We start from the raw sequence: 15,553 nt of genomic DNA, 5'->3' as shown, positions 1-15,553 counted from the left end.
TATGTATGTACACGCATGCACACACATGATATATATATATTTATGTCTCTGTATGTTTCATTTGTGCAGAAATCTCTGTACTCTTACAGTCACCCACAAGTGGGGTGCCCTGTACCCACCTGGGTCTTTGTTTGACGGGGCTCAATGCGAAGCCCACCTGCGGCACACTCACCATCTGTGTGCTACAAAGCGTGATGATGCTTGGAAAACACACCTACCACCCCGTTTCCAACTGCGTGCTGTGTATTGACCTATCTGCCTACCTACCAGATTGACTGGAAAATGGGCAAAATCAGCAGTGCTGCTAGGGCCAGGGTTCTCGCCCCAGGCTAGATGGAGGCCACTGAAGCACGGCTTGGCACAGAAAGAACTGAGAAGCAGAATTTCCAGCCGGGCAGACCGTCTCCTTCAAACAACTTAGGGCTTTCCCTTGCTCTTTCTGAAGCTGCATGGCATGTTGAGGCAAGGCATGGGGTGGAAGAATGAGTTCAAGGATGCGTATCAGGTTAGGGTTGGATGGGGTATGTGCTGATACAGTGTGGGCATATAGACGCAGAGTGCATTTACAGTAGCATTTATATGGTTCTGTCATTTATATTTACGGCATGTTATTTATATTTTAAGTGGAAGGAAGTCTTGGAGGAGTAAAGGCAACGGGCAAGCATGCAAGCAAGCGTGGACCTGGCAGGATGGGTGCTGGTGGATGTGCATCTGGGGCACGGGCAGAAGAGCTTGTGCTGGGGAGGGGCATGAATGAGGCCGTGTGTTTGCAGGTGTCTGCAGATAGTGAAGCACGGAGGATGTACAAATCGGTTACATAGGCCAAGGCAAGGGTGGTGAGTGTTTCTTTGCTGTTTCTGCAGTCTCAGCCATTTGTGGTAACAACTGGCAGACTTTTGCAATGCATCATGCCGGTAATGTTTAGGAAAAGTGAAGAAAAAATTACAAATGCCTGATCTGTGTCCTTGAGGCACTTGGGAGCTTTCACCATTGAATTAAAAAGAAGCAGGCACCTGAACAACAGTGACTCAAAACAAAGCGACCTCTTTACAAAATAGTGATTGTACACCGTTCCTTGTCAGACAAGAACTTCAGGGACATCAAATCGTAGAATCATAGAATCATTAAGGTTGGAAAAGACCTCTAAGATCGTCGAGTCCAACCGTTGACCCAACACCACCATGCCCACTAAACCATGTCCCTAAGCGCCTCATCTACCCGTCTTTTAAATACCTCCAGGGATGGTGACTCAACCACTTCCCTGGGCAGCCTGTTCCAATGTTTAACCACTCTTTCAGTAAAGAAATTTTTCCTCACGCCCAATCTAAACCTCCCCTGGTGCAACTTGAGGCCATTTCCTCTCGTCCTATTGCTTGTTACTTGGGAGAAGAGACCAACACCCACCTCGCTACAGCCTCCTTTCAGGTAGTTGTAGAGAGCGATGAGGTCTCCCCTCAGCCTCCTTTTCTCCAGGCTAAACAACCCCAGCTCCCTCAGCTGCTCCTCATAAGACTTGTTCTCCAGACCCCTCACCAGCCTCGTTGCCCTTCTCTGGACACGTTCCAACATCTCAACATCCTTCTTGCAGTGAGGGGCCCAAAACTGAACACATAAAACAAATAAAAGTATCAGGTGGCAGGTTCAAAGCAAACAACCGGAGGCAGATCTGCACGGAGCATGGGGTTGCACTGGGGAACCCCGTGCCACAGGATGCTGCGGCTGCTCAATATTTACATGGCTACAGACTTGAAAGAAAAATGAAGAAAAATACTCCGCAGGAAACACTGCATGCACAAATGCCACCTCCGGCTGAGGAAGGTAGTGAGGTGGGAGGATTTTCTAGGGTAGGTTGCTGTGTGCCAGCCCCATCTCACCCTTCTCTGGGGCAGAGTCTGTTCCTGCCAGGGTTCAAGGTGGGTAAGTGGCTCCAAACAGACACGGTCGCTCTGATTCCTTACAAAGTGCACTCTTCTTGTTATTAACAAAAGCAGTTTAACTGGTTTTTGTTTTCTCAGACATAATGGGTTGATAACAAATGGTCTGGATAAAGCCTAATCCCACTTCCATGGAAGCTTGGGGCAAAACCCCCATTGCCTTCCCACCAGGTGATACGAGGCCTCAGTGGTGACTCGGCCCTCACGTCTTTGATGGTGAGGTTGGGGATGACCTGTTGCACCTACTGAGCTGCCAGCATCAGGGAGTAGCTTGAAACCTGGGCCGCTCGCTGATCTATCTGCATGGCTGCAAATGGGCATCCTGCAGATCCTGTCTGCCCTCAGTGTGCAGGTGCTGGGGCCCTGCTAGGAGGACCCCAGGTCATTGGGGCTGCCTGGCATCTGTCATGTCCCTTGCCACAGCCAGGCTGAGCCTGAACCATCCGTGGTCGCTATGTGCAGAGGCTGGTCACAAGGGCATAGCTCAGGCTCAGGTTTCCGAAGCATCCCCTTCTCAGCGGGTCAGGTCTGCACCAAGTGGCGGGCCGGTGTCCATGTGCCATAGGAACAAAGTGAGTTTGGTTTGAGCACTGTCTCGGGCTTACAATATGTATATTATATATGTAACATACTTTTGGGGTGTAGGAGCAAGTTAGGAAAGCAAGAAGTGTCCTCCAGCTATTGGTAACCCTCACATGGGAGTGAGCAAGCCGAAGAGGACGCAGCTGAAACAGCACGGCTCTGCAGAAGAAGTAACATCAGTGACGAGGAGGACATTTAGGCATGTTAGTATCTCACCATTTCCTGAGCTAGATTTTAGTGGGCTTATTCAAGAAAGGGAGTGAGGAGATAGAAGATGCAGATGCCTTGAGAGCTAGCTCCGGCTGTAGCTGCACGCCAGCCTGGCAGGACTTGACCACATGTTTTCAGTTAACCCGGGACAGGATGTGCAGATAGCTCCGGACACATGAGGAGCCCAAAAATCTGTTTTCCTTTTTGAGGCTGCTCACATCAGTGCCTGATGTAATAATAGCTCGGTCTGTTAGTGGGTTGGCCAGCATTGATTGCATGTTCCCATCTGACACGTTCACAGCATAGTAGCTCCAAGGTCAGACGAGTGGAGGAACCGAAAGTGCCATCAGAGCGGGGTGCCAAGCGGGGAGATGAACGGAGACAACAAAGCCCCTTTGGCAAGGAAAGTGGTCACCATCCCCAGCAGGAGGAAAGTTGCTTTCTACTGAAGGGTCCCCTGGGAGCTCTGCTCTCCTCACCCTGGCACATCCTGCAGACACCCCGAGACAGGCTAGCCAGCATCTGTCCTCGGTGAAGCGTGGCCTCGAAGCACACTGGCACACTACACCGGTGGGTCTCACAGGTGTTTGCTCCCCACTGAGAGACGGTGGTGCCCTGTATTGCTGGTGTGACACCTGTCCTTGTGTGTCCACAGCTCTCCTGTTTGCCCACCTGGACCTACTCCTCTTTTTCCTGGCCTCCGTGAATGCCTCTCCTCCGCCTGACCATGTCTTTTTCCAGGCCTCCCCTCTTTCTTTACCCCCTCTCCCAGTTTCAGGTTCCCATAAGACACTGCACTGAGCCAGCCCAGAGGCTTTGGTGCTGGGTTCTTGGTGTGATTTCTTTTCCCTCACAAATTTTCTCGTCCTCTTTTCCTTCCTTGGCCACCTTGTTTCAGACATTAGTCTTAACAGCAAGAAAGTTTTAATGTAGACAAAACTACGTGCCTCTCCTGGAAATGGTTGAAGCATCTTTGCCAAATTTTTCTGAAAAGGATAGCCAGAGTCTTCCACCCTGGACAGTTTCATTGCCAACGGGTGACATTTAGCAAGACGTTGGCGAGGGTCTTGCCCAATGGAAGGCTGCTCGGCAAACCTGGCCTTAGGCAGCGCAACCAAGCCAAATGCAGCAGGGCAAAACCTCGATCATATACAGCTCTTTTGAATCCTGAAGGCCTTTGTCAGATCTTCAGTGCAGAGCCTCCGCAGGCCCTGTTTTGAAGAGACATGTTTTGTCCTTTCCTAGCTTTAAACAATTCCCCAAAATAAACCCTCTGCTATTTACCGGCATTGTTTTCTTTCTTGTGTTGAATGCTGATAAATAATCAGACCCATTATATTATATTCATGTCTGCTCTGGTAGAAAATAATTACAACAATTACTACCAAATCAAAATGCTTCTGTTTCTCCTGGTGTCATTAGCATGTCCCAAACATTTTGTTCTTGTGGTTTAAAGTGCAGTAATAACACAGTCCAAGTGCAACACCCGGTTGAGCGGAGCTTCCCAGCACAGCAACTTCCCAGCCATGATTGCCTCTGAGATGCTGCTAATTTTCAATCACGGTGTCAGATCCTCTTCTACCGCAGAGAGAGCAACTGCTTAGCTTGCGATTTACCCAATTTATTTTGGTAATAACCAGGCTGGCTGTGTAGCCATCTGTCTGCTTTACGTGCTCCTCCTGCCCCCCATCCTCTGCCACTGCATAGACCGAGCCATGCCTCTGTCCTTGCGACAGCCGAGAGAGAAGGCATTGCTTCGCCCTGGCCATGAAGTGGGCCTCCGTGAGCTCAGAGAAGGGTACGAATGTTCTCCCCCTTTGCTCTGCCCAGAAGCAGCAAGCAATGCTGCCCCTCTCTGCTGACCTCTGGATGCCAGGGCTGCCAGCAGTGGTGCCTGCTGCGGATATTTCCACCAGTCAGAGAAGGAAAGATCCCTTTTTAGGTAGGGCATGGCAGGTTATCAAGGTTTTGGCTGCACCCTGGCCCAAGCCAGGCGAGCTATGGCCAGTTTGTGAGGGGGAAACTGAGGCAGAGAGTGGCTAAGGCAAGGACCCGACACAAAGATAGTGGAAAGATACACATTAGCCTGAAATTGGGTCCACAGATACGAAAACCATCATGGTCACATGCCTCTGTCTGTGAAGAAAAACACCGTATTGACTGGATCATTATAAAGCCTTTAATTGAAGAGCGAAGTCCTCTCTGCCCTGTGTAATGTTATTCAAACAGACCTGCACACAAGTCCTTCAAAGCAGATGTTAGCCAGGGTACAGCCCTAGATCAACAGTCATTCAGGATCAGAATTGCTTGAAACCACTGGGTAAAATCAAATATAAATAGAGCAGAGAGCATTTGAAGCAATTACGGTCTCGGGGGAGATTCATTCCCCGTAACGAAGCCAAGAAAAGAAGAGACGATGCATCATTTCTAATGCAGCAAGGACACGCAGAAGCTGGATTATTCAGAAAACTCGGAGCAGCACGTATGGTTCATATTAAATCACCTAACCTTTCTATCTGCAGTGGTATTTCTGTGGCTTTCAGTACTGTGGTGCTCTACAAACTGTAGCCTTGTGATTACCTCTGGGAGACAGCACAATATCCGAGGTAAATAGGATTTTACTTCTCGCGCACACCAAAATACTGAATTTTCTTGCTATTATTGAATGCAGTGGTACTGCACAGAAGAAAGATCTTCACTTTGGAGCTGAAACACAGAGCAGAGTAAGCAAATCATTTAGGTCCTTAGAGAAACTGTTGGTTGCACAAAGACTTTGCCTTGGATCTCCAGAGCCTGTCTTGATGGTCTCACTGCAAGGAACAGGTTCCCTCCGAGGTGCGGGGTGTGATTCCTTAACTCCCAAGGTTGTTTGACCATAAACGAGGTATTCGCTACCAAATTTCCCGACTCTCAGATTCCCTCAGTGCCAGGGAGAGGGAGGCTCTGACCGTCTAGGCTTGGCCGCGGGGCAGCTCGGCCAGCAGCTCAGGCACAGCAATGTGTCAGCCGACCTCTGTCTAACACTGTGCATGGGTTTTGCCCAGAGCCTCGGCTCCCCCTTACGTTTCCTTGCCATCTCCTGCTTGTCACCAAGCTGGTCCCCTGCCCGGGCAATGCCGAGGCACGGCTCCTCCCCATGCTGCAGAGCAGCTCGGGCATGCGCCTTGACACGAAGACCCCGCAGAGCACTGGCAGCGGGTGCTTGGCAGGACTCGCATCGCTTGCCCACCCCAGGAGCATTGCTTTCCTTCAGAGGTGGATGCTGTCCTGTGCTGCCCATGGCTGCTTGCAGACTGCGTGCGGCAGTGAGGCTCTTGAACGGCTGGAAAGGAAATCACGTTTTTCCTGATGCCTGAAAGGAATTTTTCATGAGGAGCCGCGGTGCTGGCTGCATGTGGGGCGCAGGGGGCCAAGCCCGGGAGATCCCAGGCTAACGTCTTCAGTCTGAGTTTCCACCCAGGACTGATTTGGGCTTTGCAGCTGTGGCTGAAATAGTGAGGGAAGTGGGGGCCAACGTGTCCGTACTACCGAGGGTGCTTGAGATAGATACTGCAGAGTAATTAATCACCCAGATTAATCCCAGGTAACTAGGATCATCTGAAGCACCAGTTAAAAGAAGAACATGTCCTATAATTTGTGGGTCATGGGAATCCAATCTCTTTGTGCCTCTTCCCACAGGCAGTGCTGTCTGAGTGCATGACCATGAACAAGGTATTTAGACAGGCTTCACACTTGTCATCGCCCCTTCAAGGAGCTTTGTCCATGTGCCAAAATGTGTTGTAGGTGTTCTTCAGCAGAGCAAGGAGCTGGGGCAGTTGGAGGACTTTGCCCAGCGGCGGGTTGAGCTATGGGAGCCTGAACTGCAGCCCTGTCCAGGGTGCACAGGATGAGACCTGAGAGTCCCTCCGTACCTCTCCAGTCCCTCTCATGATTGAGAGCAAACCTGGGAACATAGGCCAGGAGGGAGCAAGAGCTGCTCCATCCAGCTCCTCCCATCTGAGCTAATCAAGGGGACCCAGCACTTCGGGGTGGCCCACCAAAGTCACCTCCTGTGCTGTGCTGGGGATGCTGCCAAGGGCTTCTTGCACAACCAGGCCTTTGCTCTATGAGTGATGCTGCTGCTCTGTGGAGGTGAGGCTGAGCAAGGCTCTTGGGCTCGTTGCAGGATGCCAGGAAATGGTCTGGCCACGTGCCATAGACTTCGGTCTTCTCAGCTGGGGCCACCTGCTGCGTGGTTGCTTGCAATTGCAAGAGGCTGGGTACCACAGTCTGGGTAACTCCTCATCCCACCTTCCTATGGCATCTTGCAGCTGCCTGGCAAAGCTTTAACCCTTTCCTTACAATAGCCACACAGAAACTCATCTTTTAAGACTTGTACAGGTTGGAAGCCCCCATCATGCTTTGGAGATGCCAGCATTGCCTTTGGCCGATGGCTGTGCCTCCTATGCAGAGCCTGTTGGTGGCCTGGCCTCGACGCTTCTCTGTAACACGAGAGAACAACACATTTTCTTTTGGTGCTGGCACAGCCGGACAGTTTATGTACTGCAAAAGAGCAGGGTAGTATTTCTTCCCTCTGAAAAAGGAGAAGTCTCTTGATCTCTGAATCACACCGTCCCCTCCCTTTGTATCTGGTAAATAACCTGGGCTTCCTGGGCTTGGGCCAGGAAGAGCAGGGATGGAAATACACAAGGTGTAGCTCAAGTCATCCTTTCACGTCATGAGCTTGGCTGAGCCAGGCTGTTGGGGACATGCGGCAGTGCCCACAGTGGGGACAGAGGGACGGGTCCCATCCCTCTCCTCATTGCTGTCTGCGTCCAAGGGTCCCACCACAGCCACCAGTGCGGACTTGCCCCTGGGTCTGCAAAGGGCAGAAAGACCCTGAGATCAACGCTGGGCAGATGGGGACGTGCCTGAGCTGACATGGCCTCGAACCCGGGATGTCCCTTGAAGACGGTGTGTTACAGAGCATGTGGAGCCGCCCCCAGGCAGGCAGGTCCCCGTGGTGCCCGCAGGCGACGTGAGCCTCCTGCTCTTCAGGGACTTGGCTGGAGCAGCCGCTTTGCTGAGTCTGGGGCAAAAAAGGGGAGGGCAGGAGGGTGGCACTGGCCAGGGCGACAAACTGCTGCTCCCACTGTGTAATCGGTTCCTGGAGAGGAAAAGCAAACAGCGAAGAGCCACTTGATTTCTCTTTCCTTTTTTTTCTTTTTTTTCTTTAATAAGACAAGAGGGAAGAGCAAGCAGCAGAGGCCCATCTGCAGCTCAGAGGCACACAGCGAAGCAGCGCCTGCGGCCGAAAGCAGGGCCGGCGGTGCCGGGAGGAAGAGGAGGTGCTTCTCCCCACGGGTTTATAAACTCTTGGCTCACAAAGCAGGAGGACAAAGTGCATCGCCAAAACAGCATTGCGCTTGATGTCTGGGTCAGAGAAGCTCCAGCTGGGCCTGGGCAGCCCCTTCCGCCTCCCCACCCCTTGAGAGCTGGCCAGCAGCCGGGGGCCAAACTGGCACCTCACCCCTGGCGCTGATGGGAAGGTGAAGAGACCGTGGGAAAACCCGGCTCTGGCTGGCTGCTGTCAGCTCAGCGGCAGTCACAGTATAAAAAATATTTCTCCCCGCCCCATGCCCTCCCCACCCCTGCCATGGTCTGCCTCGGCGGTATGAAGGCAGCAGTAACTGGCCGCCCCGACAGAGCGGGGACTGATGGATGAGCCAGCTACCCTGAGCGCCTGCCGGTGGGACGTGGGGAACGATTATAGAGCAGATGATGGGAAATACAGCTGGGTAAACTCAATACCGCGTTAACCCCATGGGGTGTGAGCCGTGTCCTGGCCGCACGGGCACCAGGACACTGGACACCAGGACCACAAAGCGCCAGCTCTGCTTCGTCCTCCCCAAAGGTGGTGCCTGATGCTGCCGGGGCCGTCCCCGTTGCACCGGTGGGATGATAATGCAAAGCCTTCCCTCACCTTCACCCTGCCTCTTCCCAGGCACCGGGCACCCTGCCATAAAAGCAGCCTTTCCCTGCGTGCCCCTGAGTGCTGCCATTTATTACATTACAAGGGGAGAAGGTGGGCCTGGCGCTTTCAGGGATTTCGGGGTGCAATGCTGGGCAGTAACTGGGTGGGCTCAGAGGGCGGCAGGACCACGGAGGCTGGAAATCGCTGACGGTACAGTGCCCTACGTGCAACAAAAAGCCAGCAGCCCATTTTGGTCAAAGCAAACAGAGCCTTTTGCAGAAGACTCCCCTGAGAGGAGATGCTGCTCCCAGAGCAGCCCCCAGGTAATAACGCTGTAATCGGTGTCAGCGCACACAGCTAACCGCTACAGCATTACCAGCCCCAGAGATTTCAAAATCCTGAGTAAGGCCCCAAATCTCACAGCACTGGCTTAAAAAATAGGAGATTAAAAACTGTGCAGTTTGGAGTCTGATTACTTATCCTCTATTTTGGTTTTTAAAACTTTCAGATATAGCTGGGCCACATTTTCAGCTTCCCTTTGCATCGCAATTGCAAGGTCACAAGAATTACTGCAGAGAAGGTAGTTACAGGGTTGTTTATTTTTTGAAGGAAGCTGAGATTCTCATATATTTACATTTTACAGGGAGGAGTCTTTAACAGCTCTCTAGGCTCTGAGAGTCTGTTAAAAATTGCAGGAGCCAGATACGATAATAGATTAACCTGAGACCAATTTATGTTTGTGGTTACTGATCACCTGCTCTAAATGAGCTCATTGCTAAAAGTGGACGTGGCTTCTCAAGAAACTCTGCACGTTTGCAGATGCACCCACAAAGCCTCGTTTCCACTGGAAGCGTTGGCGAGGAGGGAAAAAATAAGTGAATCTTGTCCAGGAAGGCATAAAGGCAGACTGATAAATAATCAGGTGGTGAACCAACAACTTGGCAATAAATGGTGAGGCAATCGCAGTGCAATGAAGACCAATAAGAAAATGTGATGTCGTGCATGGCTCTGCTTTGTCAAAGTGTGCCGCTCCCTGCAGAAAATTGTGAAGAACTGCAAAAACAAAATAAATTCATGTTTCAGCTGGAGACTGAGGCAATAATCATTACGGTGAAGTAGCAGCAGAGCTGTTGGTTGGACATCACAGTTCCTCTCCCAAGGGACTCTGCCACACTTTGGTCAGGGAGGCTGGAAGCTGTGACACAAAGTGAACGCTGGCTGCCTCTTTAGGCGCTCCAGCCTCTGAGCTGCTGTGGTGCCGGAACAAACCTAGGGGAGACCTTGAGGGTGGTCCCACAGGGGCCACAGTTTTGTGTGTTATGGTCCTGTCCTCCCTTTCTCCTCTTCCAGCTCCTCCATATCAAAGCAGAGAGTGAGTCCTCGGGAGAGGCGCAGGACAATGTCTCCTTTGAGAGAAGTCAGCAACAGCCACATTTTGCTGGGTATTTATGGGCCCTAGATACTGCTCTGGATTTGAACGGAGAGGAAGGGGCAGGAAGAAGCTAAAGGAAAAAAGGGAGGAATAGTTTGAGCAGGACGAAATAGGAGCGGCCTGCATGTCATGTTGGTGCTAGCTGAAGGCAATGACCCATACCCTTCACTGACACCTCTAAACACCACCAGCCAGGGAGGTCCAGCTGGTCTTTCAGTTAGGGGACTCTGGCCAAGCTAGTCACCACCTTCTTTGCCTGGGTTCATCCCACTGCCCAGACGTGCAAGTGTTTGCAGAGAGGTTCAGAGGAAGCTGTTCATTTTTTCCCCATTTAAGCACAAAATCCATTCCCTTAACCAAAACCATAGGAGGAGGCAGCTGCTCTTGGCAAACGGAGCCACGCTAAGTGCACTTGCTGGAAGTGTTTTGACTTTGTTTCTGAACACGACCCTAAGTGTAGTAATCCTCAGCTTTGGCCGCTGGCTGTGTGGTATGGTGGGGTGTGAAGGGTTGGGAGGACACAGGGTCCATCTAGGGAACAACCAGAGAGGAAATTTCTGCAGCGGTCCATTGCCATGGCAGGAACAAACGTAAGTAGCAGTATAGAGAGGTACAAATACAGAGGGTTTAGAGCCCTTGTGGGGAGATCAGAGTCAGAAGGCCAGACTCACTGCTGGACTGAAAATCAAGGAGCGAGGCTCGCAAATCCCTGGTCCCGTGGGATTTGCTCCTGATTTCACGGGCAGTCTATTGCTGCGCAGGAACCCCTGGACCAATGGTGTTTCTTGCTGGGCATCCTCAAAACTGAAGCCCCTACAATTGCCAGCCTCTGGCAGTGCTTCCACTTGTCCCAAATTTCTGCCGAGTGGAGCCAAGCGCCCCATAGGAGCTGCCAGGCTCCACCCCAGAGACAGCCGCCCTCGCCAGGGGAGACGGGGTCGTGTCTCATCAACACTTGTGAAACACTTTGGGGTGAATTACAGAAATATAATGATACCTTTGCTTCTGGGGAAGATTTCCCAAGGCTCCTGACTGATCCAGTCCAACTTCACATTTCCCCTTTCACCACTTCTGTCTGGCAATCAGCACCGGGCTGCTGTTGGTGGGGTGGCAGGGCTCGTTCATCTCCCTCACTCAGTGTTAAAAAAGAAAAGCAGACCCTTTAGAAAGAAAAAAAATCCTAAAAAGAAGAAAAAAAAAGCATTGACCAGCGCATGTTTGAGATGTAATGAATCGCTTTTGAAAGCGCTTCTTTGCCTGTGTAAGGACGGAGGTACCTTCTTCTAACAAACAAAGCTGCAGGAAAAAACCCACTGTCCCCCAAGTTCGGGGCGCTCTGGAGGGCAGCCACGCTGAAATTGTGATTAAGTGTTTTGGGCCATGCCTTTCACTGCAGCCTGCCAGATAAATATTTACAGCTGACCACGGAGAAGCGGGGGGGAAGGAGAGGAGAGACATCTGTAAATTCTTTGGAGCCTTGCTGTGTTTTAATTTTAATTTCGTTCTTTTTTGTTGCTTTTCCATCCACACATCATTGTCTCTTTTTCTCAACCCACGGATAGTTAAAGAAGAGATTTTTGAGAGAAAGAGGTTATTTCTAAAAACTCAGGGGACGGATCCTGGTTTCAGTGACTGTGGTGTAAAATCTGCAGCTGTGATAAACCAATGCTGCGGAGAGCAGACCGCAACCTTTGGTTTACTAACTGGCGTAAATCTGATGTAATGTTATTGATCTCTGTGGATTTACTCTGAGTCTCATTGCCTCCTCCCTTGTTTTCTTCACAGTTGTCCTTATCCATGCGAAGTCAGTGCCTATGCGGCTGTAATTCGCCAGTAAATCACGGTGTTACACCCACTTCTCAATGGTGTAAATGACTCCCTCCGTTTGGCCTCTGCTCTCAAAAGAAAGCAATTCCCCGTGCCAGTGGGAGAGCTGGTTATCAGCAGCCCAGAGCATCTCCTCCCACTGACCCCAGCCCGCCAAGGTGTCCGTAGCTGAGCCCTCCAAAGAGGGGGCAACCAAGAACCACTCATGTAAATGAAGGCCCTCAACCCTGGGGGCTCTCTGCATTTTGATGTATGAGTATATACATCCTGCTCGGAAACATATGCAGGAATCTGTAGCTATAAAAGCCACTGCACCACCCTGTAATCCAGCCCAGATGTGCCTCTCCTTTCATGGCGCACTCAAGGGACCCCTCTGAGCCGAGGCAGGCAGGGATGGAAAGCATTGTTCAAATTTGCTCACCCCAATGAAAAGAGACCCACAGCAGACTGCTCGCAGAGGTCCAGAGCAAGAAGGCTGGTAGGAAGGATTGACTTCGGGAGGGGGACCGGAGCGTGAGCCAACTGATGCTAGCCCACGCTGTCATCAGATGCCTTCTGAGGTCATTGGCGCAAGCCAGGAGCCTGGCGAGCTCTGGGCCTCTCTGAGAGACAGGCGTTAACGCGTGCAGTGCGAACCCTGGTCTTGCTTGATCTCCCAAAGGTTGTTGCAAAGGTCCGTGCAGGCAGCTGAGCCTCTGGTGATAATACGGTGGGGCTACTCACCTCGTTCAAAGCTTTAAACTTGTGAAACAGAGGCCAAGTAATGAGACTCTGGGGTGGACTTTCATGCTGATCCGTTTGGGAGAACAGGGGAAAAACTTTACGGTTTGTTGTAGGTCATATTTGCAAGCAAGCTACCAGGATCTCCTTCTCCCTATGTGGTAGCAGCTCGGGCTTGAGATTTATCCCTGCTCTTATCGGTGACCTTCTAAGTAGCCAAAAAGTAGCATTTCAAAAAACTTCTGCGCTGGCTGCAAAGTCATCTGGGAAGTTACTCTTTCTGTTAGTGTCATAAAGCTGCATAGCCCTGAATAGAAAGCGGGGAGGCAAAGGTCTTGTCCCCAGGGCTTTGCAGTCTCAGCGCAAAGAGTGCGGTTATAAAGCAAGTTACGGAGTCCAGGAAGGAAATTTATGGCTGGGAAGATGGATAAATAATACGCCAAGATCAACAGTAGTGGTAATGTCGAAGTGTACCGAGCGGAGTTGCTCAGCTATTACAGGCCTGTAACCGCTTGGAAACCGTGGACTGAAACAAGCCAACTGCTAGAGAGCTGCTGCAGTGTCGAGGCCCTGACATTGGCACCACCAACATCTGACAACCTGAAGAGGCTGTTTTAATGGGAGGGAGTAGCGCCACATGCCAGTGACTGTCTTCCGCAACACGATCTTGCTCCTGGGGTCAGTGCTGGGGTGTGACAAAGACCGGGGTTTTACAGTCACGCTCTCACTCATCACCTCCCAGTGGTGATGTGACCTTGTGGAGTGCTGACATGGCTCTGACTCTTCATTTGTAGACCATCTGGAAGCCTCTTGGGCCTCCAGATGTGATGAGAGGAGGATTGGGCTTTGTGTAGCTCTTGGAGGTTTGAAGGAGACATGAATCAAAATCTTTGCAGATTTTTTGGGGCTCCTCTCAGCTTTCCCATCCTTCTCCTCACTTCTGTTTGACTTTCTTTTCTCTCGGCCTGGAAAGTAAAGTCACTCCAGTGTTTACTTCTTCTGTTCCCTTCCCAAGCTGTTAAGCATGTCCTAGGTCATCCCTGCTAATGGATCACATAAAGGAGTGGTGGAAATCCATTAGTGGAGGTGTCTTAAAGAAGAGGTTGGACAAATAAGTCAGGAGCAGCGTAGGGATAGCTGATACTGTCTTGGGACCGGTGTTGGACTAAACAACCTCCTGAGGTCTTTTCCAGCCCTAATTTCTGAGCTCCTCTGATCCTGAACAGAGAGAATGACAGCCAGGACCTGGGAATGCCCTTAGGTGTTTCCAGTCGCAGCAGCCCACGATACTTCAACGTCTGCTTTGGGCTCGTGGGCATCATACCCTTGCTGTGTGACATCTAGTCACCGCTGTGCAATGGCTTGGTGTGCTGGGGTGGCATCTGGGGAGCAAACTGCGAGCAGGGAGGCTCAAAAGTGACATCCCCCTAAATTCTATGCCACACAGAGGATGTAGCCAGTGTTTAGTCCCAGACTTACTCTCCATGTGAACTGTCTGAAAGCAGAACTAATTGTTTGCGGGAAAATACTGGCCACACCCAGCCACTCCCAGGCACTGCACATCCAGCTGCAGCATGTGACCTGAGACACCACAGACAAACCTACATCCCCTTTCCTAGCCCTCAGGGTTTGCCCTTTGAATACTCTTGAGGCTCCAGCTCTTGGAGCACTGTGATTACACGTGGCTCTCATCTCTCATGTCCTGAAAGCAGTGACAACAGGGCTCCTGAGGGGAGAGGAAAGCTTGCATGTAGCCTTCAAAGCAAGAAAGCAAAACAAAGAACTCAGCCCTTTAAAAAAAAATCACACATTTTAAGAAGGATCTTCAGATTTTGGTTGGGAGAGTTGCCTGAAGCTTGGCTTTGACAGTCCTGATGGTTAAAAGACCTAGACCGCAGTCTGGACTTTCTCTGCAGTTTCTCAGGGGTAGTTCACTACTGGGGTACACCTGGCCTGCAAAATTTAATGTTTGGGCCCTGAAGACTGTCACTTCTCTGGACCCTGAAAGCAAGATGGAAAAGCCTGAAACGTATTTATTTAAGACTTCGCTGTCTGTAGCTCCTCTTCAAAGGATCAGAGGGCAATCCAGGGCCCGAATCACATTTTGCTAATGCCCTAGCAAATCAGGGGTGTCCTCGCTGACATCTGCTGTGTTACACCAGGGCAGGGCTAGTGTGAGGAGGACCTGAGAAGCAGCTGGAGAGCAAGCCCTTTTGAGATGGCTAAAAGGAACCTGGAAAATTGTTATGGAGGGACCCATAATGGGCAGTGGGGGATGCAGCGTTTTGCTCAGCCCTTCTGCCTGTCACACACCACCTGCATCTGTCCAAACACCGGTGCTTCCCTCCGCTTGCTGACTCGAACCAACGAAGGGGCAGCACGTTTTGCAACCATCTCCTGCGCGGATGGAGAGCTTTCCAGATGCCTCTGTGTCAGGCTTGCTGCTGCAGCTTCTGCCAGGTCAGATTTCAGGGTTTGGGCTCTGCGTGTGTGCATTCACGTGTGCTTTTAACTCACTCTGCAGTCTTTCCAGGACATTAATTTGTGTCAGATGATTGCTTTTTGTCCTTCCTTTGCTTTTTGGAGGGCAGGGGTTGGAGGACGCTGTTGATTCAATAAGCTGCAGCTATTGCCCTGCTCCTCTGGCCCCACGGCTCTATGTGCCTGGTGCAGTTCTTCCCCAGGCAGCAAGTAAGTGAGGGGAAAACTCCTGGTGACAACCCAACCGTTTTGGACATAGGTGGCAGGAATAAAACCAAAAAGCATCTTGGTTTTGGAATGAAGTTTGGGCATTCTTCCCTCTCTCTCCTCCCTGGCCCCCTTCACTCCTTTGGCTGGGTCCATGTTTTGACACATTACCAGATTGATGCACTGGCAAACTGTATCTCCATTAAA

Source organism: Pygoscelis adeliae, unplaced genomic scaffold, assembly GCF_000699105.1.
Source record: "Pygoscelis adeliae isolate BGI_AS28 unplaced genomic scaffold, ASM69910v1 Scaffold233, whole genome shotgun sequence".
Classification (NCBI taxonomy): Eukaryota; Metazoa; Chordata; class Aves; order Sphenisciformes; family Spheniscidae; genus Pygoscelis; species Pygoscelis adeliae.
The sequence above is the reverse complement of the archived record's forward strand: the minus strand, read 5'-3'. Positions refer to the sequence as shown.